This window comes from Strix aluco, chromosome 2 (assembly GCF_031877795.1).
Source record: "Strix aluco isolate bStrAlu1 chromosome 2, bStrAlu1.hap1, whole genome shotgun sequence".
NCBI classification, from domain to species: Eukaryota; Metazoa; Chordata; class Aves; order Strigiformes; family Strigidae; genus Strix; species Strix aluco.
In genome coordinates, this window is record NC_133932.1 from 97,451,423 (window position 1) to 97,479,061 (window position 27,639).

General features: G+C 34.8%; 1 long non-coding RNA gene across 3 annotated transcripts; it reads right to left on the reverse strand.

The window, feature by feature from the left end:
* Positions 1-1,227: 1,227 nt before the first annotated feature.
* On the reverse strand, positions 1,228-24,649 carry LOC141919626 (uncharacterized). 3 transcript variants are annotated; one of them, XR_012622031.1, is made up of 6 exons: positions 24,536-24,649; positions 11,922-11,987; positions 10,025-10,110; positions 8,619-8,828; positions 6,417-6,673; positions 1,228-3,244 (listed from the first exon to the last, which is right to left on the reverse strand). It is a non-coding gene; the product is annotated as an uncharacterized LOC141919626 (long non-coding RNA). The 3 variants fall into 3 exon arrangements; XR_012622033.1 differs by lacking the exon at positions 8,619-8,828; XR_012622032.1 differs by lacking the exons at positions 8,619-8,828; positions 10,025-10,110 and having other exon boundaries at positions 6,417-6,687; positions 11,918-11,987.
* Between the last annotated feature and the right edge of the window lie 2,990 nt (positions 24,650-27,639).

Sequence of the window (27,639 nt, forward strand, 5' to 3'; positions counted from 1 at the left end):
TGGCCATTTTGCTTATTTTGGGTATCATTATCTCACTAAGCTGATAATTCTGCTCTTTGCTATTGCCTCTGTTATGTGCTATTTATTAGGGTTTGCATATCTGTGTGTGCTTAATTTATTACTGTTCGCATCTCTTGTATTTGTCTTCTATGCTGAATAGTCCTTAACATAGTAACCTGATAGGACAGATCCATACATTCTAGATATCTTTACAAGGTGCTATACCAGGTAAATTTTGGCCCTGCTGAAGTTAGTGAACATTTTGACATGGAAGTCAATGAAACCAGCATTTCATTGGTCTCCTATCTTCTCTGAGATATATAACATTAGCCATTCAGATTATATATTACAAAGCCACACTGTTACATAATATCTGTCCTTCTTTCATTCTTTCCTACCCCTAGAGTACCATGCTCAGTGGTGCACATTCAGTTTCACTTAATGATCAGTAAATTCATTAGGATGCAAAGAAAGATAACAAAGTTGAGTAAAGGTTTTCCAAATATCACTTGAGGGGAAAAGCTTTAAAAATGAAATATGTCTAGCTTGCTATACTAGCCTGATATAATAGAAAGGTGATCTGAGAATGAGCAGAAATATCTGATGCCTGTCAACATTTCAGATGAAAATGTAACAGACTGTTATAGGAAGAATTGGAAGGAATGGTATGAAAATACCCACATGAAAAAAATGTTTTGAACTCCACAGAATAAAATTTAGGCAATGGATCTGATCAACAACAGACTGAAAATGACAGAAAGTCTTAAATATTATGCCTCACTTCATCTTTTCATAATACTGTTAGAAGAAATAACAAGAGGGCATTGTTTAGACTATGGAGCTCAGAATGGTGAATTCTAATTTGAGTTTAGTTACTGACTCATAAGAGAAAGTGAGGATATTATTTCTTTCAAGGCAAGAATTTCCAAAGTATAACATGTTGATAATAAAAGACAACTTTTAGGAATGTGAGAAAGAGAAAGGGGCTTTTAAATGTGAAGTAAATTTATGGAAGTGAAATGCCATGTGTATCAGAATTTTCTGTTTCCTAAAGCAGGAATTTGATTTCTTAAAGGCATCATAGAATATAGATATTGCAGCAGAACACTAAGGTTAAAATGAAAGTTTTTAAGTTTTACTCTGAAGCTGATTAGAGCTTCAATGTCACTTTAAAAAAAAAAAAAAAAAGAATGCATGTAAGGAAGTTTTGAACATTCAGATGTCTCAAAAGCAATCTTTATGTATCATAAATTCTTTTTATATATATATAAGGTCAGAAATGTAAAATCAAGGGAGTAGAATTATTTCTCTATGGCTGTACAAAACATCCTCCACTCATGCACTGTTTGGACTAGGTAAACATAAAAGTATGCAAAGACAAATTCAAAAAACAAATCATTCACAGACACTAGAGGTGCATTCATATCTGAACAGCTTGGTCAATATATTTGGTACAACCAATCATGCCGATCAGACTGTGTTGATTTCATTGTGTTACATGCTCAGCAGCCCCAAAAGCAGAGTAGAATTGAAAGACCGTGTTAAATATTTCAATAAATGAGCTATTATAGATCTAATTAAATTAAATTTGAGTCATTTAGGTTATTCCTTTCCCATATAACTTTCTGAATTCTGAAAAAGTCAAATTTATAATAAATCATAAAGCCTTCAAGGCTCTGTGAATATGACAAACCTTTAAAATGGATATAAACAATATCTACTGATTACAGGTAGCAAAATAGGAACTGCCATTCTTCCATTCACATGAAAGAAAATGGTTGTTAAAACATGTATTGGTCAGATCACGTTTCAGATTATTTATTGTGACTTCCTTAAGAGTTTTAAAGGATGAATTACTAGTAAGAAATTTAGTATCTGTAAATCTCTAAATTGTCTTCTTTAATTCAGATAACTATTTCAGAAGAGACGACACAAGTTAATTTCTCCCACTGGTCACCAGGAATTAGGTTCAGTAATTCTGGGTGCATGTTTCCTTGCAATTGTGTCCCATATGATATAGTTTCAGTGAAACAGAAATAATGTTAATTAAACTGAAAAAAACAGACTCAAGAGAGAGCACGTCTAGCAGTGACTTTAACCTCATAAATCTGAGTCTTACTCTGACTATAGTTGCATAATTTATCACATATCCTATTTTATCCTATTGGCAAATGTAGTGTGGGGGAGCTTGTATGGCCACCATCTATTTTCTCCTTTTCTTCTGATGAACTGAGGATCACAGTTTCAATGGATGTAGTTCTATAAACCTCACAGAATCTAAATTCATTTAAACAAGATATGTACTTATGACAATTGTAAACAATTATATATTTAAACTGGAATATGATTCAAAATATGTTGACTGTCCTGATGCTAAAACCAGGGAAAACAATATAAGCTATGTAAAATCAGAATCATTATAAGGTTTATAGCAGCTGAATTATAAATCCCTCATAACTGGGGAAATGGATTTTCTAAAGAATATACTAGCAATTACATAACGTTTTTTCCACAAGTGTTATTGTGAACATCTTCTGAACACATTTCTGTAAAGGCTATCAGAAACTTTATAAGATCTGAAAAGAATAAAACCAAAGTAAAATGAACTGAAAGCATTCTGTGCTTCTGTTAAGAAGTTTTTCATTTTAGCAGTGAATAATCATCAGATAAAATCAGTGCTCAGTTGAGTTCACTGAAAGATGAAATCATGGTATAAAAGTTTAACTAGGACCATCTGATCAGCTTGTCTCTCCTGCTGTGCATTACGGATCACATTTTGCATTTTATGCGGTCACCCCAAAATCAAGACTGCGTCAAAGTTAATAATTGTGTCTGACTAAAAATATATTGTATTTAACTAGACTGAAATAATGTTTTTCTAGTGGTTAATTACCCTCATTATTTGGTATTTGTTCCTTACGCCCAAATTGAATTTTCCTGGCTTCATCTTCCATTGATTTTTATTTTATTTTCCTTTCTCTTCTAAGCTAAAGAGACCTTTATTAATGTTTTCTTCTAAGGAATACATAAGCAGTAATCAAGTAATTTCTCAGTCTTTTTTTTCATATGCCGGATAGGCTTACTTTTTAGCTACACCTCGCTGAAAAAGCTTCTCCTCAGCTGTAAAGAGCAAGGTACACTTGTTTTCTTGCCCAGATCTGCTCCACACAGTACGCACAGTCATACAATGTCCCATGTGCCAGTTTTGGAGAACAGTGCTTGGCTACACTTCCAGAGTTGTTTCCTGTATGGAGAGTAAACAGGACACCTTGAAGACGCTCACAGTACTATCCAAAAATAATACAGATATCCATTGAGTCTTTCATTGTCATCTGTTTTCAAACAATTCTGTGATTTTTTTTTAACCATTTATAATTTAACAGCTCTAAAAAGGTCATTGTTAGAAGACTGAGCAATATTTCAGTACTAACAGTAACACTATATGAAAGAAATAGTAAAATCCTTTTCCACATTCCCAAGTTCCTACTCCATACTCCCTCAATTTATAATGGCAAAGTTTACAGTAATCTTTTTTTTTTTTTTTTTTTTTACTACAACATAGTTGCAGAATGTTATACAGAGATGTACAGGTATCTGGCCACTATGATCCTTAACACTTCCTCAGAAATACTGAGAAAGAGGAGACTGTCCTGTTCTGTTAAGTTATGAAGTGAATAATTATGTGCTAACAGTTCTGTTTCTATAGACTGTTATTTGACAGTAAACAGGTTAATGTGAGATCCAGATCCCCAGTATAACCGCCCCATTCTAATCACTATATACTGACATTTGTGTCATTTGAAAATGTTACCACCAGAGATTTTGCTTTTATGTTCAGGCTAGTGATTAAAGTTTTGATCACAGTATATATTATATATATACACATTACATATAGAATACACTACATTAATATCAAACATTAATATAGGCATAATATATTAATATAACAAATATGCGATGCACTATGTTATATATTATGTATTAGTATATAGTATTAATCACAGTGTAAGTCTCACAGGAATACTATTAGAAACATCACCACGTGATGGTGATTTACATGGATAATCACTTCTGATAAGTCATTTATCCATTTCTCAATTATTTTAATCTAAGTGTTATCTTTATTCTACAGTTTTATTTTTTGAAAGAGAGTACTGTTTAGCACTTCTCAAATAAAAGAATAAAGTTCCTTTATCATCCAATGTTCCAATCTGCTTGGAGAATTAATTTAAGTATTTTGGCAAGGCCTACTTTCTGTTAAATCAAATTGGCAGGGACTAATTATATTCTTTTAATTCTTTATCAGTTATGCTGGGTATGAGTCTTTCATTAATGTGCCAATACTAGATGTCAGACTAGCTGTCCTAAAGTTATGCAATTATCATCTGCCATTTAAATAATGTGTAGTGTTATTTACCAAATTCCAAAGATTTACAGGTATTGCCTATTTAATTAATATTACAATTTAAAGATAAAGAGATGGAGTAAAAAAGTATACTGTGTTATGTCAGATATGGTCTTGACACCTACAGAGCAGTGTACAGCAATAAAAGACATAAAGGAAGAAACTATGTTATCCAATAAGACATTATCATTAAATAAAGGTATATTCCTCCAGATCTGAGTAATAAAACTGTTTTGTAAGCTACAAATAGGGTAAAATAAAGTCTGTCATCTCAGAACTTTCTTCTATGTATTTTCATGGAAAATTTCATGAAAGAGTATGAAATTCTCATTAAAATCCTTCTTTACATATATCCTCTTACTAAGATAGACAGCTTCACAGAGACTTCACAAATCTGGCACTGCCTCTCATTTTCATTCCCTTTGAATGAAGGTGGGGCAATCACATGTTAAACTGAAAGAAAGATGAAGAGAGGATGTGCCAGCTCTTTTCAGCTATTAATCCCTGTTGCTCTAGAAGAGCTTTCATTGTGCACATGACAAAGTAGCTGCAGAATTTTGTTCTGGAATGATCGTACTTTCAAGCTCATTAATGATTTAATAAGGCTCTACAGCCCATGCATCTGCATCCAGAAATGCCCTGCAAACCCTGAAAGTGTGTGCCTATCATTAAGACAAGGCAGGGAGGAAGGGTATCTGTTTTCTACCTGGCAAGTTAACTTAAAAGGAAAATGTATCTGTCTTGGAGTTTCCCAACCCCTTACCTATTCTTGGTATAATCTTGAATGATCTCCTCTGTTAACAATGAGGAAATGGACAGAGAAACAACAGCAATTTTATTCTCCTGGTGAAGAAGAATACTTGTTTTTTCCATCAACAGCAGAAGATAGTGCTTGGGAAGCAGCTCTGTTGCTGCCCCTGCAGCATCTTTTGATGGAGCATAAAGCCAAAGACACTGCTGGGACCCCTTTCTCTCCCACTCATGAGTACGATTTTGAGGTTTATCTGTCTGCCAACTCAATATTTTCCTGTTTTGGCTTTTCGAAAGCAGGTCTTGTTGTCCTCTTTTTCCAGTGTAGCTGAAAACAGATTTAATTAGAAATTAGAAGGATTGGGAAATAATTTTCAGGTACAGCTCAAGTGTACGTGTCAAGACTGCATAACTTTTACCAAAGAAAGTAAGATGAATCCTTAGCTATAGCAAAAAGATTGCTATCATTCTTTTGTACTTGCTAGAGAGGAATTAGAATGGTACTGTATATACCATTGGGCTAATTCTTACATGTTATTCACCTGTATATTTTCATTCACTTTGATATACCTAGCATGCATGGATGATTTCCTGTCTGAGCCCTTGGGATTGGAAGATGTTGTTTATTCATTAACTAGAAAGAAATGATTGAACATCAGCAATTGAGATAATGGACCAAATCGAGGAATGTTAACCTCTATTAACCTCTGTTTTACACTTCCTATACCTTGTCCAGATTGCTTTAATCTTTTGGTAATGTTTTATGACAGGCTTTTTGACAGTAGGATTTTTCAAATTAGGAAAAGGATATTAATTTATTTCTTTGTTTCATTATCCTATATAATGAAGGAAGTATAGATTGTGTTTCACAAGCCAGAACTCAGAAGATACTGTTAATTCTGTAAGTTTGTAATTAACATAAAGCAGTGAACTTTTTACAGGTTAAACATTGTTATTATAAAGTAACCATAAGAAAACCAAAACTGAAATAGTTTTTAATGATTGTCCATCTGACTTATGATGAAGTATCACAGAATCTATCAGGCAAAAATAAAATGGAAGCTCTTTTTATTCTAAACCTCAGAGTTCAAAAAATCATAACCTGTGATTATGTGTAATTTTAGACAGATGGCTTTTCATCAATATGATTTAATAGTGAAATGTTGCATACAACTTCACATACATGCTCAAAAATTATTTGTAGTTTTAGCAGAATGTTTAACATGATTGTCAATTATAATAATAGAAAGGAAGGACTTACTGAGTTTACAAATAAATCCTCTGGCAAAGACAGTAAAGGAAAACATGACATATATGTGGTCAATGAGTACCCATTCTTCAGCATTTGTAATTCCCAGCTACAGATGTCTGACAAAGCCATGTTTCATCTCCGTGCAGGTCTAAACCTGGGTATGCATCATCACTTTATCCCATTTCATAGTTTCAGCATAAAGGAGTTCTGGTGTTCATCTCTGATGTGGGTTAACACCAGGAGGCAGCTCAGCCAGCCCCACACAGCTGTTTGTTCACTCCTCCCAGTGGGATGGGGGAGAAAATTGGAAGAGCAGAAGTGAGAAAACTCATAGGTTGAGATGAAGACAGTTTAATACGTAAAAGAAAACCAGAACAAAACAGAAAAACAACAACCACCACCCAGTAAAACAAAACAAAGAAAAACAAGTGATACAAAAGCAATTATTCACCAGTTAACCCAATGCTCAGCCAGTACTCAAGCAATGGCAACCCCTGGCCAACTTCCCCCCAGTTTTATTGATGAGCATGACATTATATAATGTGGAATATCCTTTTGGTCAATTTGGGTCAGCTGTCCCAGCTGCATTCCCTCCTAGCCTCTTGTCCCTCCCACAACCTACTCACTGGGGGGCAGAGTGAAAAATGGAGAAAGCTTTGACGTTGTCTAAGCACTGCTCAAAAACATCTAAAACATTGGTGTGTTATCAACACTGTTTTGATCACAAATGCAAAACATAGCACCATACGGGCTGCTATGAGAAAAATAACTCCCTTCCAGCCAAAACCAGTATGATTTTGTATGGGAGCCACGTGTGCCTCAGCGAGGTATTAGATTTAATTCTTAAGAGATCAGGACCTAAAAACAAATCCATAGTTCACATCAAAATTAAGATTAGACACAGTTGCCATTCCAGCCTGTCTTTCCTGGATGTTAACCATAGCAACTGCCCTGCCAGATGAAACTACATGTGTCATTAAATCTTGTTTTGGTTTTCTGTAAAGGGAAGGGGTATGTTGTTCTCTGTGGAAGTCTGAGCTGATTCTTTCAGGCTTTAAGATCTATCAGAATTTTCACTGGAAGACATTTTACTTTCCTTTCAAAGTTCAGCATCTGGCTAAACATGTGTGCTCTTGAAAAGAAGTGAAGTCTCTATTACTCTGCCCTTCCAGGGCAATTAATGAGCATAAAGGGAATATGCAAAGAGGGAAAATAAATTAAAGAAATATTTGTGTAATCCCGACAGTACATTGTAAGTCAACAAAATCATGCTGTTGGGATCATGTTAAAGAGAGTCCCAAACTACATTTTTGACGCACTTAGCAGCTGTTTTTCCAAAAATATCTTGTCCCTCCAGTAAATATTATTTGCACATTCCCTAACCTATCTCTTTCTTTGCCAAGTTGAGCTTCAACACATTGGCTTATGTAGTTTTCTTAATGTGAAAAAAAATAGTGTGTGTTCACGTATCCAGATTGTATTCAAATATTTGCATTTGTTGTAAAGCCCATATTCATATGAGAAACAAAAATTAAAAGCCAGCCAACAAATAAAAAAAATAATGTTAACTGTTTTCATGTATGTGTTATACCTTTTCAATAAGTTCTGCAAGAACCAATCTGCATAGTTGCACTGCAAATCATTTTTAGTTTCATATTATTTTAATGTTTGATTTCATGTCTCTTTTCAGTGAACGTTTTAACAGTATTTCACTTAGGTCAGTATTTGTCACTTTATTAGCTTTTTTCCTAAAAATTTTTGTAGTTATCAGATCTGTCTCACCAGTTCTGAAAAGAACAAACGGGTTGAATTGTGGGTCTGATGATAGCAGATATTCTTAACAAATCTGTGTGCTAGGTTGGCCTCAGCCAGCAGTTAAGCACCCCCACAGCCTCTCTCTGCCCTGGTGGAACAGAGGGAGAAATTAGGAAAGAAAAAGAATGAGAAAACTTGTGGGTTTAAGCAAAGACAGGAATATGACTTGTCAAGCACTATCATGGGCAAAACAGACTTGACTTGAGGAATTTAACTTCATTTATAGACAATTAGCATAAATATTTAATTATCAATTTACATATTCGGAAACTGACACTTTGCCCCCTGACTGACATCAACAGCGTAGGCAAGATGCTGCCCACGTTATCCATGTAAGTGGTGAGTCTCTCAAATCACACTACCACTGGTGGAATCAAGGGGTGGCATGACTATTACCTGCATTTGAAAGTCATTTGCACAGTTGTCTGTTGCTGCCAAATGACCTGGACACCAAGTGATGCCAGCAGTCTGCCGGAGCCATAACATCACTTATGATCTGGTGTTTGCCATCAGTGGCTGGGTGAGTTGCCATAAGGGCATGTTGTTGCTCATCTTTCTCACAGCCTCAATAAACCTTCCTTAATGAGTTGTTGTCAGACTCCATTACTGTTCAGACCACAGAAACAAAGGTGACAAATATTAGAACACCTCTCTTCCCTCTTTCCCAGACTCTATTTCACTCCAAATTCCTCTCCTTCTCCCCCCTTTCTTTTTTCCCCTTCAGTATTTCATTTCAGACACATGTTATCCTGTCTTGTTATCACCACAAGTTACACTCAGTCCCTTCAGTGAGACAACGAATAGTACAGGAGATCAGGGTCTGTACATTGTGTTTTTTCTCTGCTGCTCCTTGTTTCTCATCCTTTTCATATGCTCCAGCACAGGTTCTCCAAGGCCACAGCCCCTTCAGATGTGTAGTTACTCTGCCATGGACTACCTTCTCTGACCTTGTTATTCCCTCATTTCCTCTGCTGTTCCCTCCTATTTTCTCTTTCCAATGTTTTTTGCCCTTTCTTAAATATGTTTTCACAGAGGCACAACCATCTTTGCTGATGGGTTCAGCTGTGTTCTGAGCAGCTGGGACTGGTCGTGTCCAGCACAGGGCAGACCCTTGTCTCTTCTCACAGAGGCTGCCCCTGCAGTCCACTGCTACCAAAAACTTGCCATTTACACCCAACACACCCTTTCAATTTACAGGAGTAGACTACAATGACTGTAATTAAAACCAGCATAAAAGTCAAACTGGATAACTACAGAACGACCAGTCTGACCTCAGTGGGAAGACACACTCAGTGGAAGAAATTATGAAGGAAGTAATAATCAAATAAATAGAAGCAAATGGAAAATGGATAAATTGAAGCAGGGCATTAACAAAGACAGGTTGTGTCAGACTGATATAATATTTTCTTTAATAAAATAACTGCTTTTATAAACAAGAGAGTTGTGGTAGATCTAATCTATCTTGACTTCTTTACAACACTTGATATGGTACCCCATGGAAAATTTTCATTTAAGGTGGAGGTTAGTACAAGAATTTTAAGTTTCATAAAGAATTATCGTGTGATAGAAAGATTACTACTGGAGTACTCAATGGATTCATTTTGTGACTAATCTTTAATACCTGGCTTAATGACAGTGACATAGTTGATGCTAATGAATGTTTATAATGACAGAAAGTCTTGAAATGTACAAAGCAATAGGAGCACCTGAATGTCTCCTGGGAAGAATGAGATGACCTTGAAAAAAGAAACAATAAAAAGGATAACTTGAAGTGCATTCCACATGGGGAATTAAAACCGTACCTCTGCTAATATCTTGTACTAGATGATCTTCAAGGTCTTTTCCAAAATAGATGATGATTTTGTGATAATAGATAAAGATCTACCAGCTGGATGACAAATCAGATAAAGGATTTTGTTACATTGATTGATGACAGGTGATTATAAGTCACTGACATTAAAGGAAAAACCATTACCTTGAGGGGTATCAAGCAAAATATTTTGGGTATAACCAAATCAAAATTATTACAAAACCATTCATATCATCATCTCAGGAATTCTGTGTACTCTTCTTGTGACATATATGGAATATACAGAAACAGTAATTCAAAGGTAACGAGTATGACTACTAAGAAGAATGAGGATGGAACCCATCTTATGTACAAAAAGGTTGCTTAGCTATCCAAAAAGCTCATAGAACTATTTTTTTAAGAGTATTTTATTTATATATTTTTTTTTAATAAGTAAACACCGAAAACACTGAAGATGGTTATGTAGGCTACAGCACCTTGCTAACCTCAGAGAGAACATCAGCATCTGTATTTATCCAGAAATCTATTTATAAGATAGTGGGAATGATGAACACAGATGGACTGGAAAGACAGTATTCAATTCATTATCTGATTAGACTTAAACTGAACTTAATTGTTCACATTCTTTATTTAAAGCAACTTCCAAAAAAGATGTAAATCATGGGAAAGACATAACTTGAATATTTTCATAACTGGGGTATGGACTGAAGACAATAAGGGTTGCTTATTACAGTTGCCCAGGATTCTTTGAGGCAGCTCTGTGGTAACTTCTTCAAACTGGATCTTGAAAAGTGAGAAAAGAAAATACATTACTTGTGTTTTCCTACTCTTAAAATCATTACCACTAGAATTGTGTCTTTGTGGGACAAGGAGGTGAACAGCTTACTGACAAATTGTGGGTAGTGATAAGCATCTTGATAATGCTACAGACAACAACAAATGCTTAGTTTTATAAAAATCTTGAGATTCTATATTACTTCAAAACATGGAGACAATCGACTCAGTAGTTATGGAGTCAGTATCTTAATTACCTAGTTTCTGTTTTGACAAGTTTACTTCTTCCTAGCAAGATAAATTCACTACTACTACCCTTTTTATGTAGAATAATTATCTTATTACTGTCTCTATTAAAGTCACCCTTCTTGTAATCTATCAGATTCCTAGTAGGCAGTCTGACTAAGTTAAGAAAACCACTTTTCAATCTTTTTTTACAAGTATATATGTTGGAGAAGTATGAGCAAGATAACAAAAAAAAAAAATTACTTTCCATTCCTTTAAAAAACAGAGTAGGATGGGGACATGGAGCATGTAATCCACTTACTCAGAAATCAGTTTTTGTCAGTTAAGTCATGGGTGAAAGAGAGATTATGTGTACTCAGTTGGAAGATAGGAGGAGGAAAGAACTTGGTCACTCCTGAAAGAAATTGCATACAAACAGGCTGCTTTATGATGTAATAACAGATACCACATAAGAACCAGACACTGTTTCATCACTTAAAACAAAAACTCATGTAAACATTTTGGAGTTTAAAACAAGTGGATGGAAGCTGTGCATGAATAGAACTTAGAGTGTGTGAAAAAGAGAAATGCAAAAGGAAACAACACTGACTTGATACAAAAGAAGGAAGCTACAGAATATCAATGGCAATATGAATTTCCCTAAGAAGGAAACTTTATGGTTAAATCTGGACTCCAGAGTAGGATACAGGAAGTAGGAAAGAGAAACTATATGGTTTGATTGCTTTTTGTTGAGGTAAAAGAAAACTGTATACTCCTTGTAGAGAGAAATCATGAAAGAGACCTTGCAACTCTATTAGTTTCTCTCACTTAGAGAGACAATCAACAAGGCCATGAATTTTGACTGATCAGAGAGGTAAAAATATACTTACAAATCAGATGGCTGTTGATAGGGGAAGAGACTAGAATGATCATTAAGAATCTTTCTTTCTTGTATTCTGTGAAAGGAAAGAGATACTGTTAACAGAAATACTGTAATGGCGCATAGGTATTCCATGTATGGGCAATGATTCCTGTTGAACACAGCAGATGAAAAAAAGACTCATCTTAGGACCTTTGAACCTAAGAGTATTATTTCATGCTGGAGAAAGGAAAAGCTACATTTACATGGCTAAATAACATCTACCTCAGTGAATAATCCGTGGTTTTGAGATCAACAAGTTCAGAGTGGCCCTTTTGTACAGATTTTTTTTTTTTTTCTCAGAAGACTGAACTAGACCTCATCTGAAAATGTAGAAAGACAAGCTGATGACAGTAGGTTGTTTATTTATCTTTAGACATAAAGACATGTACAAACAGTGGAAACACTCTTCAGTTTATTCTGACTTTCTGTGAGCTGTTGTGCAGTCTCAGGAGAAATGCAATTCTCCCTGCCTGCCCCTAAAATGTGGTGGACATCTCATCCCACTGTTCACAAAGTAGATGAGAGTGGTGAGAACTAGGACCAAGGCAGTTGTGGATGACATTACTGCACATAGAAGGGCACTGGTACTCACCAGCTGCGACAGCAGATTAATGGAACACTTTTGATCCACCCTCCAGCAGGTTCTTAAAGGAGGTGTGCAAGGAAATTCCTTCAGTGAAAGGAATGAGGCGTTTTGACTTACTACGCTACTTCACAAGACATATAGATTCATATACCATGACACCAGTCACCCAGTGTGTGGCCTAAAGGATATGTCAAATTAGCTTAACATCTATAACAACCATGCAGAACCATGGTTCAATGAGATTTGAGCAGACCTTAGGAGGCAGTGTAGGACAGTGTGGGTTCTTGTTTAGTCTTGTCTTCACTGCCTGGTGCTGTTACTTCATGTTACATTCACCTTTATGTTGTTTGATATAGAGTTTTCTTCCACTGTTTCCTTCTCTTTTCTCTTACACTTTTCAGTTACATTTTGTAACCATCCAGATGCTATACAGAATTAGATTCTTCCATTTATAGACTTTCTTATGCCTGCCCTAACTGTTCACCCTTCAATTAACATTTCTTCTCAGTTGCTATCATCTTCAAAGCAACTTGATACATTATGTTATCGCTCAGGTTGTAGGCAAGCATTGCATTCTCTGTTACAAGGTCAGCTATTTTTCAGTTCCTTCCTAGGCAAGTGTCCACTCAGGTAATTTTTGGATCTACAATATTACTTGAATAATAATACTTCTCCTTGGTTATTAAAAAAAAAAAAAAAAAAAAAAAAGCAGCATTCAATGTAGAGAGTGCTGCAAAAACTTTTAGGACTCCCTAATTATAATGCAGTTGTATAGTCACATGTTTTCTTAAATTGGTTGGTTTTTTAATTGAGTATCATTTAGATATATGAAGGAAAACTACAGTAGCCTCTTAAAGTTTACTATTTGCATGACTTCAGTAAACAACTACTTAAGATTTAAATTTTTTTTCCTTAAAAAAAGAACTTTGTTTACTGTTACCCTTATTTATTTCTATTTTGCTGTTGTTTCATTTACATTTAAAAAAAATCATAGATGCCTAGTCACTATACACTGTGCAACTCTGGATGAAGTTGTTAATCTTTCTAACTTCCTTTTTTATTTAAAGCAGTGATAATGTAATGTATACTTAATTTATAAAGCCATTACAATGAAATATGGTGTAGGTGCCAAATAATGTAATCTATTAATATGCCAGATCTTCTATCAATGAGTTTTTTATAATTCATCATAAATTGCAAATCTGGCAAAACTGTTTTTTATAGAGAAAAAAGAAGACATTTTGGCTAAGATTCATGCCTCCTAGTTTTTGACACTTAACATTTTCTTGCAAATTTATTACATGTTGTGGAGAAATAGAACCAAATTTAAAGATAGAACAAGTGATGCAAAGGACCTGATACCTACGTTAAATACGTTTCTCAGGTTTACACCAGTGTAGGTTTTGTCTGTTCTGAAGATATAAATGACTCTTTGTGGTTGAGGAGCATTAGGTAAACTTTTGCAGCATGTACTGCTTCTGAAAGAATTCCAGGCCATGGCTTTTCAAGAAAGATCTACAATAGAAACCAAAGCATCTCAAACAGAGATAATCAGATTTGCTTCAGAATAGTATTCCTGATCCAAATTGAAAGAGTAATTTAGGTGCACCTTTATGTGTAAAAATGAGGAATTATTTGCCTTACATGTTTTCTAGAACAAAAAAAAAAAAAAAAAAGACAATTCCAGAGATAATTTTAACCCTGTTAATCACCCCTTTGACGTGATAACTAAGATACTATCACAGAATTTTTTCAAAGTAAAAAAGATAATACACTATCTTCACCTGTGCTTATCACAGGTCATGTAATTGGGCCTTATTGTTTTGGGAGGTGCTCAGGAAAGTGTCTACTTCAAGGAGGCATGGAAGTTTATTCTTGGAGACAAGAGCATAATATCTTCCATACATTGAAGAAATATTTGAGAACAGCAATGAACAAGTGGAAGAAAAGAAGATGAAGTAATTCCCTAACAAAATATATTAGAGAGCTTAGGGACATAGATACATAAAATTTTCTTGTTGTTAGAAAGAAAGAATTGGTAGAAAACTTCCAACTTGTGCCAATTGTTTAAAGTTGATCATATGAAAGCCGGTGGACATTAAATTGCCAATGATTTGTTCCATACAAGACATTAAGTGTCTCAGTATTCACTACTGGAAGGTCTGAGTTCTAGATACTGTCAGTGTTGAGAGTGGAGCTTCTCAAGCTAGAATAATTTTAATTTAATGGAGAAGAGGAAGACCATTTTAACCATATGTTTATTCTAAGCATTTACCTTAGGATGAGACAAATTTCTTTCTAAGAATACCTGGTTTTGTTAATGCTGAGAAAGAGACTGTCAAGATCGTCCTTGAACATAAATATGAACCTTGAGTATATCTGCATTTTTAAAGTTATATTCTACTTCTGTTTCTAGTGGAATCCATACTTGCTGTTAGACACTCATGTTCCCATGAAAATGAGATATATCTTTTTTCAGAATGTCCAAGAAAGAAAGAAAGAAAAAGAAGCAATGTTCCCTGCCTGCTGCCATCTAAGGAAACATCTGCCTATACTCTTAAAAGAACAATTTCATTTTATTTCAGAACTGTCAAAAAGACTTATTAACAGGGTCTATTTTGTATTTTTACTCCTGAACCACGAGGGGAAAACAGACCTTCTAAACCACACCTTATTTTAGCCAACAAAACAGTGGTTTGAACACTTACATATTTACTGGAACAGTGCATTTAGCAAAAGGTGTTAATTCAAAACAGCCTGCTTAGGTTTTGATAAATTCAACTCCTCATTTGATATTAGTGGCTTCATGATCTGAAGAAGCTTAGTAGTTTCTAGAATGTGAAGTCCTTAATACCACATAATCTCATTATGCCTGTGGGGTTTTGGTCAAACCAGCTTTTGAGTGGAAAATGAGAAACTGAGCTGTAGGGTTATAAGAACAAATTCTGAATAAAATTTTTCAGTATAGTATATTTCTTATATTATATATACAAGAATACATGTGTATATAGAAGAAGTGTATTTATTATGAATTTACAAAATTACACTATTATTTGGATGCACTATAAGACAATACAGTGAAATTACAGTCTTAAATTAGTAGCAATGGTCTCATAAAAATAATTATATGCATGGATAGTTACAGCTTCAGAAAGAGATCACATTCAGACAGGATGTTTACATGTCAAGTGTAAAACATTTAACTGTAGAAATCTCAAAGATGACAGTGAAAGGCTAGGCACCTCATCCCACAGCCTGTCACTGTCATAATGAGCACATAACTTCCAGTTGGTTTGAAATAAAAAATAAGCTTAAAATAATTTTTATAAAATTGAAATTAATTGCCCAGAGAATGTTTTCAATATTTGAATTAGGCAGGGATGAAGAGGATTATTTATGATATTTCATGTGTGCCTTTCATTTGAGAAACAAATTTTAAATTAGTTTAGATAGATCAAGGTGATTTCTAAGTGAGTCCTTCAAAATCTTTTGAGATGATCTAAGTCCTAACATTGTAGGCCTTCAAAATTCAGATAAACATTCAAATGCTCACATCTTAATTTCAGTCTGCATTGTGAATCTTTTTGAAATTCAATAATCAGGAGGAGTATGAAAGGTGAGTTATTAAAAAAAAATAATTGAAAAGGTGAAGAAGCATTGGTAGGAGATGAGGGTGAAATGGCTGTAATTAAGAGTCTGGCGTTGGTAGGAAGTGCAGATGAAATGTCCATAATTAAGAGTCCGACTGTCAGGCCTTCTCTGCTGTATCAGTTAAGGGCTAATAAAATATTATTACAGCCAAGTGAACTACTCGGATGAGATACCTATGAAATGCTTTAAAAAGCTGAGAAAAGACTAAAAATATATGTGAAAGAGATGAGACTTAAAGGGATATGTCTGAAGGTATGAAACATAACTGTGTGAAATAAATTAAGAAATGTGAAAGCCATCTCATTTGTTTCATCTATTTTTCTTTTAGTGAATGAGCTATAAAACAAATATAAATGAGCCCATGTAAGCTCTCCTGTTTTCAAATGAATAAATCAAATTATTTTAACATCCTTAATTTGTATGAAATTAAATCAGATGACAAACAGCGAGTTTGTAATCAGTATCTCATGTGAGAATCAACCTATTTATGATACATTATTTGAAGAGCTATTGTATAGCAGAAAATAGAGAATGTAACAGGAAGAATTTTATTGGCTAATTAGATTATTTTCAGTAAAAAAATCTCTACAATTAATTAATCATACTGTGACTAAATGATTTTATAGAACTCAAAGGTAACCATCCAATTATTAATTTTGTTTATAATTGGTGGGAAAAAATATTGTGCTTACTTTATCTAGAGGTATTATAAGTTATATTTAAACAGATAGTTTGACTTAAGCTTTGACTCCAGAATGTACTTATATAGATATAGTCATTAAATCTTTTTGTAATGGAACCTTTTTTTCCCCTCCTGTTATTTTTTTTTTTTTTTTTTTTTTACGTCTTTATCCTTAAAACTCTTAGAAAAAACAAAGTTACTTTCTTTGAGAGAAATGACAATCTACCATCTTTGTATAGTAGTCTTTAAATTTTTTTAATCAACAACTAACATACTTGAAAACACTTGATGGTAGTACATCTGCCACATTATCCAAAGGAGGCCTGTTAGATAAATATGTAAGGAATTACTACAATAACTCCTGTTCTCGCACATAAAGCTTGTTTTTAAACTGGCATTCTAAAAAGAAAGAGAATTAAATTAAAACTTCGATTTTAGCCTAGCTTTTCATTGTCACTTTGGGGTGAAGTCATGAAAGAAGTTTTGTAAGAAAATATGGTTAATTTGGAGTGCTTTTATAGCTTTGTATATAATATTTTAACTGGGAGTGATGCCACTGTTTTTACATGTCTGAACAATGTCTAATGACATTAAATTCCCTAGCACATCTGGCCCAGCCTCCAGGTGGCTTTCAAGGAGATCTCTCTGTTTTGTAGGATTTGTGCCATGTTGTCTGGTCCCTTGTAAGTGTCTCAGATACCCTGTAACATCTCAAATGAGAATAGATCTTTTATTTCTTTAGACAGGTGAATGCTATCTATGATGTCTTTCAAGGCTTTTCTTAGTCTCAGACCTGTTTTGAGAGCTACTGTAGAGCAAGGTACAGAGCAAGGCTACATTACAGTGACTTTAAATGAAATATAACTGGGGTGAATATAGCCTTGTGCATACACTCTGTGTGAGCAGCAAGTCTGAAGATTTTTACTTAGGAAAGTGTACATTGCATATGAATACCAGTTGTGTACTCCCTTTCAAGCTGCAGGCCCTAGACGTGTATTATAGCAGCTTATGCCTAGGACTGCCTTGCTCTTTCTAAAGAAAACTCTATAATTAAAGAGTAAACACTTCAGATGTCAAAGTCCTGCTGTTAAAAATCCTACAACTCTGAAAAGTGAAATTACAAATTCTGCTTGGGTGATAATGATTATTTCTGTGTGATTATTCTTTTCAGATCTATGTATGTGACTGGGGTGGAAATATTGCAACTGAAATTCATAGTAAGGATCTGTGTTTGTTTTCCTCTGTGAAATTCCATGTTCTTTGTTCAAATATCTTTTAGGCTCTCCAGAAAGGTAGTTCTATTTATCTTTCATCTTGCTTGGGGATGATAAACAAAATCAAACCATCTGATGAAAATGTTACAATATTTGTTTTACCAGTGTGGCACTTTGATATGCAGCCAATTATACTATACTGACCTCATCCTGTTCACAAAGTTTCTCTTTTTAATATAGATTTTGTATTTTGCAACTCCTTTACATTCAAAGGATTTCTCTCTGTGAATACAAATCTTTAATGCAGAGCCTCAATTGCTTTTCAATGTGAATTTGTTTTGTTTGGCAGTGCATCCTTTCATTTGGCCCAAGAGGATCTCACAGAACAGCTTGATTAATGGCATCTTTATAAAATGTTGGGCCTGTATTCATGTGTTAGAAAGAGAAGAACTAATTATGAAAATATGTTCCCCAAGAATGGACAGTGGATGAAAGTACCAAATCCTGTCATGACAAGCAGAGATATGAAACAATAGTAAACAAGAATTTACTCCAAATATGGAGCAACAACAATTAAAAAGAAGGTAGCTCTACAGTGTAATACTAATGGCTATTCATTGATACTTAAAATATTTGTTCATAGAGGAGTTTGGTTAGAATGATAAATTTGCCAGAATAATTCCTATTTTCTTCCAAGAGAAAAAGCATTGAGCAGAATGACAACCAGCAGTTTGTCTGACTTACAAATCACAAACCCTTAACAGATAGCTATTCCAATGTATCTCTCACTCACGTATCCTTCATATTGCAGAGGAATTATTTTTTTGATCTATTTATCATATGTAGAAAATGAAACATATTGTTAGATAAGTCAAAACTAAATGAAAATATTTTCATTTTTTTCTTTAATTATTTTATCATTTGAAAATCCTCTATCCTATAATACTATAGTTATATGGAATGACCAAATATCACCAAGAAAGATATGTTTGCATTTTGTATTTCCCCCCCTCCCCCCCCCCCGGCCTACAGCCTTGAACAAAGAACAATAAAGCAGAAATGTCATAGGAACACTTCTGTAAGGGGTGCCTTGTGACAGATCACTATTGGGAAATGTTTGATCAACACAAGTAGATGGCAAGGCTATCTTAGAATTTGCTAAGTAGATAACCAGAAAAAAAAAAAAAAAAAAAAAAGAGAGTTTTTGATTAGATGGGTGTATGGAGTGAGAAACTAATTTGACCTTTGTTTAAATGATCTCACTTTCCTGCCACCATCACCTGTATCTCAATTCTATTCTGCTAAGAGAAAAAAATAAATTTGGCCATTTTTTTAACTGACATGAAAGGGCAGAATAGACGGGTTTCAGCTTTCACTGGCTCCTGCAGACAGTGAAATGGGAAAATGAGTGGCCCCTAGAATTTACAGCCTCTTACTTATTACAGGCTGTGACTGCTGCAGGCACAGAGGGGATAATCAGCTTGTCAAGAGCCTGCCACTGAGAATGCCAACATATAATCATTTCTATTGCTTCAGAAGACTTCTTAGTAAACTGTGGCACTGCATTTGCATTTTAAAAGCCATGTTCTACAATTGTGAAGAGAGTTTATTTCAAAAAAATACTGTAAAATAGTTCTTAAAATGATTAATTCATTCTTTCCCATAAATACCATATAAAGAGACATAAAAGTTGATATTGTATTGAAATGTTAGGTCAAAATCATTAGAATAGCAAATATCTGCAGGAGATAAAAATCTATTCATTGGTTAGTGTTGCTTCTTGCACAGAGTATGGTCAGTACTGTATTTACAGAATAATAAAACTCATCTGAATCAAAATTTGGGTATGTTAAGTTTTTCAGAACTTCAGAATGTATAGCACTGTAGCAATTGTTAGTAGCTCAAATTGTACTTAGACTTTCTGGTAGCAATGAAATTCTTTAACTCAGAGAGCTCTGTTTCACAGAGCTAGGTGCTAAACAACAGTTGCCTACCAAGTAGAAACCTTGTAAGCCACTCAAAAAAAAAAAAAAAAAAAAAGCCACAGGAATTTTATCAGATCCTAAGGTCTACAAAGAGATAGATGAAAGGTTTTAGTAAAGATGTTCAATAGCAACAATAAAAAGAGAGGCTGCTTTGCAAGTCACTGAAGCTCCACTGAATTGAACCCAGGACAATATTGGAATTCAATACAAGTATAAAAGTCTCTTAAAATATTGTGGGCAAGTGAAAAATAGTGCTAGAGCTCATTAAGTAGGAGCCATATACAAACTGTAGAAAACTTCTGAAGGCCACATAAGTGAAGAAGAGCGTTGAGGGTTTAAAAGATATACAAGGGAATTAGATTTCTGAAATAGAATGCTAATCTGTCTTAGCTTCAGCTGCTATATCAAGATTAGAAAAGGGGATAAAAAGCCTTAAGAAGGACAAACATTGTGAAAACTAAAGGGTGCAATCAAATATTAAACCATGCACCATTAATATGCCCGACCTAAACTATTAAAAAATGAAAGCTAAGAGTAAGTGGATTATAACACAATTATCAAAGGAAATGACAGATTTCACATTTCTTGAAGAAAACTAGTATAATCAGAGTATAAACTGGCAAGCAATTAGTTTGTGCAGGTATTATTTTTCAGTGATTAAAGAAAAAGAAAGAGGAGGAATAATTTAATATCAAAGAAACTGACACTTATTAAAAGAAGAGATCAAATCAGATACAGAGAAAACCTTTATAGTAATAAGGAAAAATTAACTGGGTCAGTCTAGTCCCCTCATTTCAGGTAAGGATTTTTTTAGATTATTTTTAATTTAACATTACAAATTTTGCAATAGGGAAAAGTACATAAAAGATATCAACAACAAATAACATTCCCTACAGCGGATGCACTTAGAAATATATATATTTAGAATTAGGTTGAAAAGGATACTATGATTTCATAGGCTTAAAGTCCAAGGCAAAACCCAATTAGTCTTACGAACACCTGAAGTCATTGTGATCTTGTCAAAGATATTATCTTTCTTTTCTAGCAATAGAAATGTATGTGTCAAGTTCTGTTACATCTTGATTTTCTTAGCTTCAGAACTTCTGAAGCTAGTACAGCAGAATGCCTCATTTTTCACTAGCCTAAGGATCTTCAGCACTAGAACGCAGACTTAAGTGCGTTCATCCTCTCAGGATCCAGGGCAGAGTCCCTTCTGAGGTTAAGGCACTGGTTAAATAGGCTTGAGGATCTTTCAGATAAGCCTAGAAGTAATTTTTGCATATGACAGGCTACTGCTAAAACTGATCCTCCATAGAGACACACAAAGAAGGTTTTGATCATTTAAATGGTTTCAAACTTAAACTTCACTCAAGACTTTCTTAACATTAATCTATAAAATTATCTTAGGATCTATCTGATTTCTTCTGTTTTATCTGAGCTATTATGAATTCAGGAACAAAAGGCCAGAAAAAGCATAAGAAAGAAGAAACCTGTTCCCACTAGTCATTTAGAGCTCTCAATTAGAAGCATTAATTACTCTGGTTTCAGATTCTAGAACTGTTTTGAATTGAACAGTCATTGAATAGGAAACAGGGATCAGGGACTCAAACCCAGGTATCTCTCTTCTGAGATGAAGGTACTAGCCTTTGTTCAATATAAATGCTTTATTACTATCTCACTGTTGCTTTAGTTCTCCCTTTGGTTCATAGTAAACTCAATTCTCATAGTGTTTTCATTCCTACGTGCATGATTTCATTGTCTTGGTTGGAAGGGATGCTGTACCTTTCTCTGCTTTAGAAGGGATAGAACTGAGACTTCTAAATATTTGAACAAGGTATAAGGAAGAAAGAAAATAGAGTAAAACCAATAATCTCCTAACTTATACATTGAGAAGGTGAAAAAACACAAAAGCCTCCTAAAAAACAACACAGGAAATAACAAAATAACATTCTATGAAGGAAATAAAATTTAATTTAAAGAAATAGTCTCTGTTATTAAAAATATTCAGGCACAATTATGTAATGAGTCCCATATACCCATGTTAGTACAAGAAACGCTTATTAGCAGGTGAGATTCAGTTACTTAGACATAGGCATCTAGTGTGTCTATTGGCTCTTTTAGGGTATCCAAGCCATCCCCATGAGGCAGGCTGCTATGACACAGGATCTACAGGAGCCCTTCAACTTTCTGACGTGGCAGCTGTAAGAAAAATGGAATGTCCAATTTTTCTCAGATTACACTAAATGTCTATTTTTAAGGAACTGAACTTCATCTAGAGAGGCAATAGGAAAAAAATCATACAAGCATTTGATCACGTTAAGCACCAATGACCAGAATTTGTCACTTATAAAGAACAAGTTTAAGAAAAAACTATGCAGCTAAAGAAAAAAGTTGAGTGGTCATTAGAAGAGTCTTTCAAGAAGTTGCAGTAGTGTCTAAATAAATAAACTAGAAGGTTTGGCAGATGACAACAGAGTAAGTCAGAAAGAGTTTGAGGAACAGCTTACCAAAGTTATAAAATTACTACTAAATCTTTTTTGAAGGACATAGAATGTGATGAGCCAATAGGTAACCAAAGTAAAAAGAAGAGTTCTCAGAGTATACTAGGCCACAGCTAGACAGTCTAAATGCATTTTTTGCACCTGTGCTCACCCTACAGAAAATTAGTTTCCCATGCTGTTAGTCTTTTGAGGGTTATGTTTCAGGTTCTGTTGCAAACTGATATTTCTGTAGAGCTTACAGAACAACAGAATGAAGACTAAGGAATCATTCTAGAAGGCTGAGAAAATCAAGGAAGATATAACTGAGCTACCAGCTGTACAATATAACCTGTTTTAAATCAGCTGTGGTAGCAGATGATTTGGAAGTGAAAGAAAAGATTCAATTTTTAAAAATTCAAGAGGACATTCAGGAAACAACAGAACACTAAATTAAATATTTACAAAAAAGAATGTTTGTGCAAATTATTCAGAGAAAAAAAACAATTAGTGGATACTATTAAGGTTTACTAAAGGAGTCAGTAAGCAAAAAGCATTGAGTGATGCTGGATGAAAAACTGAATATGAGCCACCAATATGTGCTTGCAGCTCAGAAAGCCAGCCACATCCTGGGCTGCATCAAAAGAAGTGTGGCCAGCAGGTTGAGGGCTGTTCTCCCCCTCTACTCTGCTCTCATGAGACCCCACCTGGAGTACTGTGTTCAGCTCTGGGGCCTCCAGCATAAGAAGTACAGGGACCTGTTCGAGTAGGTCCAGAGGAGGGCCATGAAGATGATCAAGGGTCTGGAGCATCTCCCCTATGAGGACAGGCTGAGAGAGTTGGGGTTGTTCAGCCTAGAGAAGGCTCTGGGGAGACCTTCCAGTACCTAAAGGGGGCCTACAAGAGGGATGGGGAAGGGCTCTTTATCAGGGAGTGTAGTGATAGGATGAGGGGTAACAGTTTTAAACTGGAAGAAGGTAGATTTAGATTAGATGGCAGGAAGAAGTTCTTTCCTGTGAGGGTGATGAGGCACTGGAACAGATTGCCCAGAGAAGTTGTGGCTGCCCCCTCCCTGAAAGTGTTCAAGGCCAGGTTAGACTGGGCTTTGAGTAACCCGGTCTAGTGGAAGGTGTCCCTGCCCATGGCAGGGAGGTTGGAACTAGATGATCTTTAAGGTCCCTTCCAACACAAACCATTCATAGAATCATATAAATAATTTCCTTTGCTTTTCAGAAGACATTCAGTAATTCCATCAACAGAGGCTCTCAAAGTGCCTCATAACAAAAATGCAAAGAAATGAAGAAAGTTCAATAACAGGCAAGCTTCTAACAAAGAAGTAGTTATTTAAAAGGAAGGAAAACAGAATAGGAACAAAATTTAATTTCTGTCAGGAAAAGATCACCAGATTTTCCACAGGAATACATGCTCTGTGCTATTCAACACTTACAAATGATCTGAAAAAGTTATTAAGAATGACATAATAAAATTTGTTGACCTAACTAAGGTATTGAAGTAAAGACAAAAAGCTGCAAAAGCACAATATTTTACTGAATGTTTGGGGGAATAAAATTGGAGATAAAAAATAAAAATAAGTATAGCAATGTATATGGGACAAAAATAGAAAAATCTTATTTTCAAACACCAGGTTAGGTTCTGGGCTAATACTGCAAAGAAAGACCATTCTGTTATAATGGTTTCTTCCTTATGTTAAATCATCTCTGCAGTGCTTTTGAATGGTGAAGTAAGTCCAAATCAAATAGAGTATTAGAGATTATTAGGAAAAATAAAGAGAAAAAGAAAACCAATCAGACCCCCCCCCCCCCCAAAAAAAAAAAAAACCCACAACAACCAGAAAAAGAATATACTGCTGAATAAGCTCACAGGACACTCACAACTTTAATATTATATGAAGTTTTTATCTAACCATCTGTAAAAGTACAAATGAGGAAAATACAGAGACAGTACATTCCAGTAAATACAGCTTTACCTTTAGTAATAGAAGGACAAAGGCTTTGTACTGACCCAACCCTTCAGGTTCTCAGGTTTTGTTTGGGTTTGGCTTGATCTGAGCTGGTTTTAGCTTGCTCTAACAGTTGCCTACTGACCAGATGACTATTGCCTGACGTGCTGCAGCTGGGAGTACTGCATATAGTAAAGGCCTGTCACACCAAGGCAGTGACAGTAGCCCTTTGTATCAGCTGAAGCATACGAATGTGCTGTGCAACTGTCAGCTCTAACTTAGCATACATAAAAAGGAACAAAACTATGATAAAAAACCCATACCAATACATACGTGACTGTGAAAAACAAGATGGGGAAGAACTCTCACTTGCCAATATTTTACTCCTCCTGGCAAAAGAACTCAGAGTGATGACAACTGGTACCCTTCCTCTTGAAGGAGACTGAAAATCTCATCTTTAGGATCTACAGGAACATGTGAAAGGTGACAGTTAAGACTAGAGGAAAGGGTTGGTTGTAGGCAGGCATTTTTATATAATGATATTTTTTAGTGAATATTTTTTTCTGAATTAATTGGGTAATTTGGATTATTAGACTGTTAAAACATTAACTGAACTAATATTAAGTTCTGGGCTCCATATATAAGCTGTGTTCCCTTTTGCCACTAAGGAGATTGTAACAACAAGGACAAGAAAGAGACAAGGCAATCAATAACTTCCTAATAAAGAACTGTTGAACACAGTAGGCTCTTCTCATTGAAGAAACATGAGTGAGGAAGAATATAGTGGAAATGCACAAACCAAGGAGTGGTAGTGGAAGTAAAAACCCATTATGTCTTCCCTTTCTTAATACTGGGAAAAAAAATCATCAGATAAAAAATGTTTGTGTCAGTTTAAAGAGTCATGTACTTAGGTAGTGAGATGTATTGCCACATGACACTATGGATACTCAAAGTTCACAGTTTCAAGATCAGACAAACTTATGAAAGAGAAATATACTATTTCTTCTATAGGAAGTCCAAGCTACAGATTGGAGACTGGAAGTATATTCTGGGAAATTCTGATGCTGCATCTTCTGTTTGAGTACTCCTCCTTAGACTTCTGCTGCAAAGCTGATACTCTTTGACATGTTTGATCTGATAGTTCTCAGTGAATCTATAAGGTGATATAACTCTGCATAATACTACCACTTCTATTTTTTCTCTTTCTGTATATTTGAGAGTAAGGAAATCCTGCATACACTGAAAATAGTTGCAATACTGTAGTACTGAATACAAAGGAATGGCTTATTATTTTGTTTGTATAGGCTAATCTCACCTCTTAATTTAGATCTGAATGCATTTTAATGATGCTTATGAAAAGAAGAGAATCAGTTTTTCTTTAGAGAATATGTATTAATTAAAAGTATTCATATATATAAAATGAATTCATGTATAATGCACTGCTCACTTTACCACTGGTAAATATACATGTGCAATCTAGAAGACATGAGAAGGCTTAACAATATATCAGATTTTAAACTTACTTTTACTAAATATGCAATATATCTGCAAAGTTCTGAGTGGGAAACTGGCATTGCCACATTTACTAAAATAGTTATCACTCAGGATACTTTCAGGATAGTACCATGATCAACCTAATGTTGCAGAGAAATTATATTGTTTAGTTTAAATATAAATTTGATGTAGCTATTTTCTTACTCAGAAGATTTAAATCAGCAGAATACTCAGGTTTCATAATAATGTTTCAGATACGAAATTGAATATAAAGAATAAATCCTTTTTTCCCTTATTCCCGACACCCATCAGAAATGATTCAGAATTTCAGCTGGGGTTATCTAAGCCAATATGCTATATGTGAGAAGGGAGAAGGTATGTGATCACCAGCCATCTTTTAAAAAATTATGGAAATTAGTACTATCAGAGAACATATGGGACTATTAATATACCAGTTTGGGTTTAACTGCAAGGAAAACATCATAACAAATTATGTAGGAAGTGTAAGTTTCAAGAGTGTTTAATGATGAGAAAGACTGTCTCAAAGGGCCTGCTATTTACATGATACAACTAAGTTCAGCTATTACATCTAGAAGATAACATTGCCTTTACAGAGATGTTATGGCTCATGTTACGGGGCAGTTTGTTAGCACATCTTTAGCTGATTGCAAAGATACTCTACAAGTAGGATGTATATAATTTAAAAGTACTAAGTGATTATTTATTAGTTAGTACACAAAAAAATATAGCTGGGATTTAATAAGATATTAAGCTAAGCATTAGTGTGGTCAGCACTGCTTCTAATGCACCTGAACAGCCTCTGCTGTCCAGGAAAGTATCAGTCAGGAGGGGCAGAGACTGCATGGGTCCTGGGTGCTGCTGATTTGAACCGTCCCACCAGCTCTATCATCAGCGGTAACACTGATGGCTTGACTATAAGATCCTATAATTACTGTTCATGCTGAGTAGCTTGTTTTCCTTTAGGATTTTATATCTTTCCATGTTGGCAATCCCTCTCTTGAATCATTGATGCACTAGGAACCTCACTTCTGTCTGCAATTTTTACCTTCCTAATGCTTTTCACCAATTTACTGGCAGTTTTTCTCAGTAGTCCAAACCAGAGCTGTGCAGCTGCATCATATCACAGCTGTCCTTGTAAGGCAGTTACACCCTTGAGATGGCTGATGGGCTGGAGAGAAGAGGTTACAGAGAAAATAACTAAAGAAAATGCTCTGTTGGAGCAATGGGGAATATATTCTGAGAAAGTTCTGAGGATTTTTTTTTAATCAAATGAAATATTGATATACAACTCTTCACATTTATGCATATAGAGAGACAATCCCAAGGGTAAAAGAACTAACAAAAATTATACATTTTAAGATGAAGACCTAATGTGATTGTTCTAGAACATAAACACCACATTCACATTCAGGCTTACCCATCCTATGATCCCTATAAAGTCCCTATAAAGCAATAAATAGCTGTCATTGATGGGTGTATTTCCCAACCTAACTAATCCTATGAACAGAACCATATGCCCTAACCTATGCATCAGTCAGACATGCTGAAGAACTAAGCATATCATACTCCAGTTTTACCCAACAAAGAGAACCAAGTACATGCATGGCATAGCTATC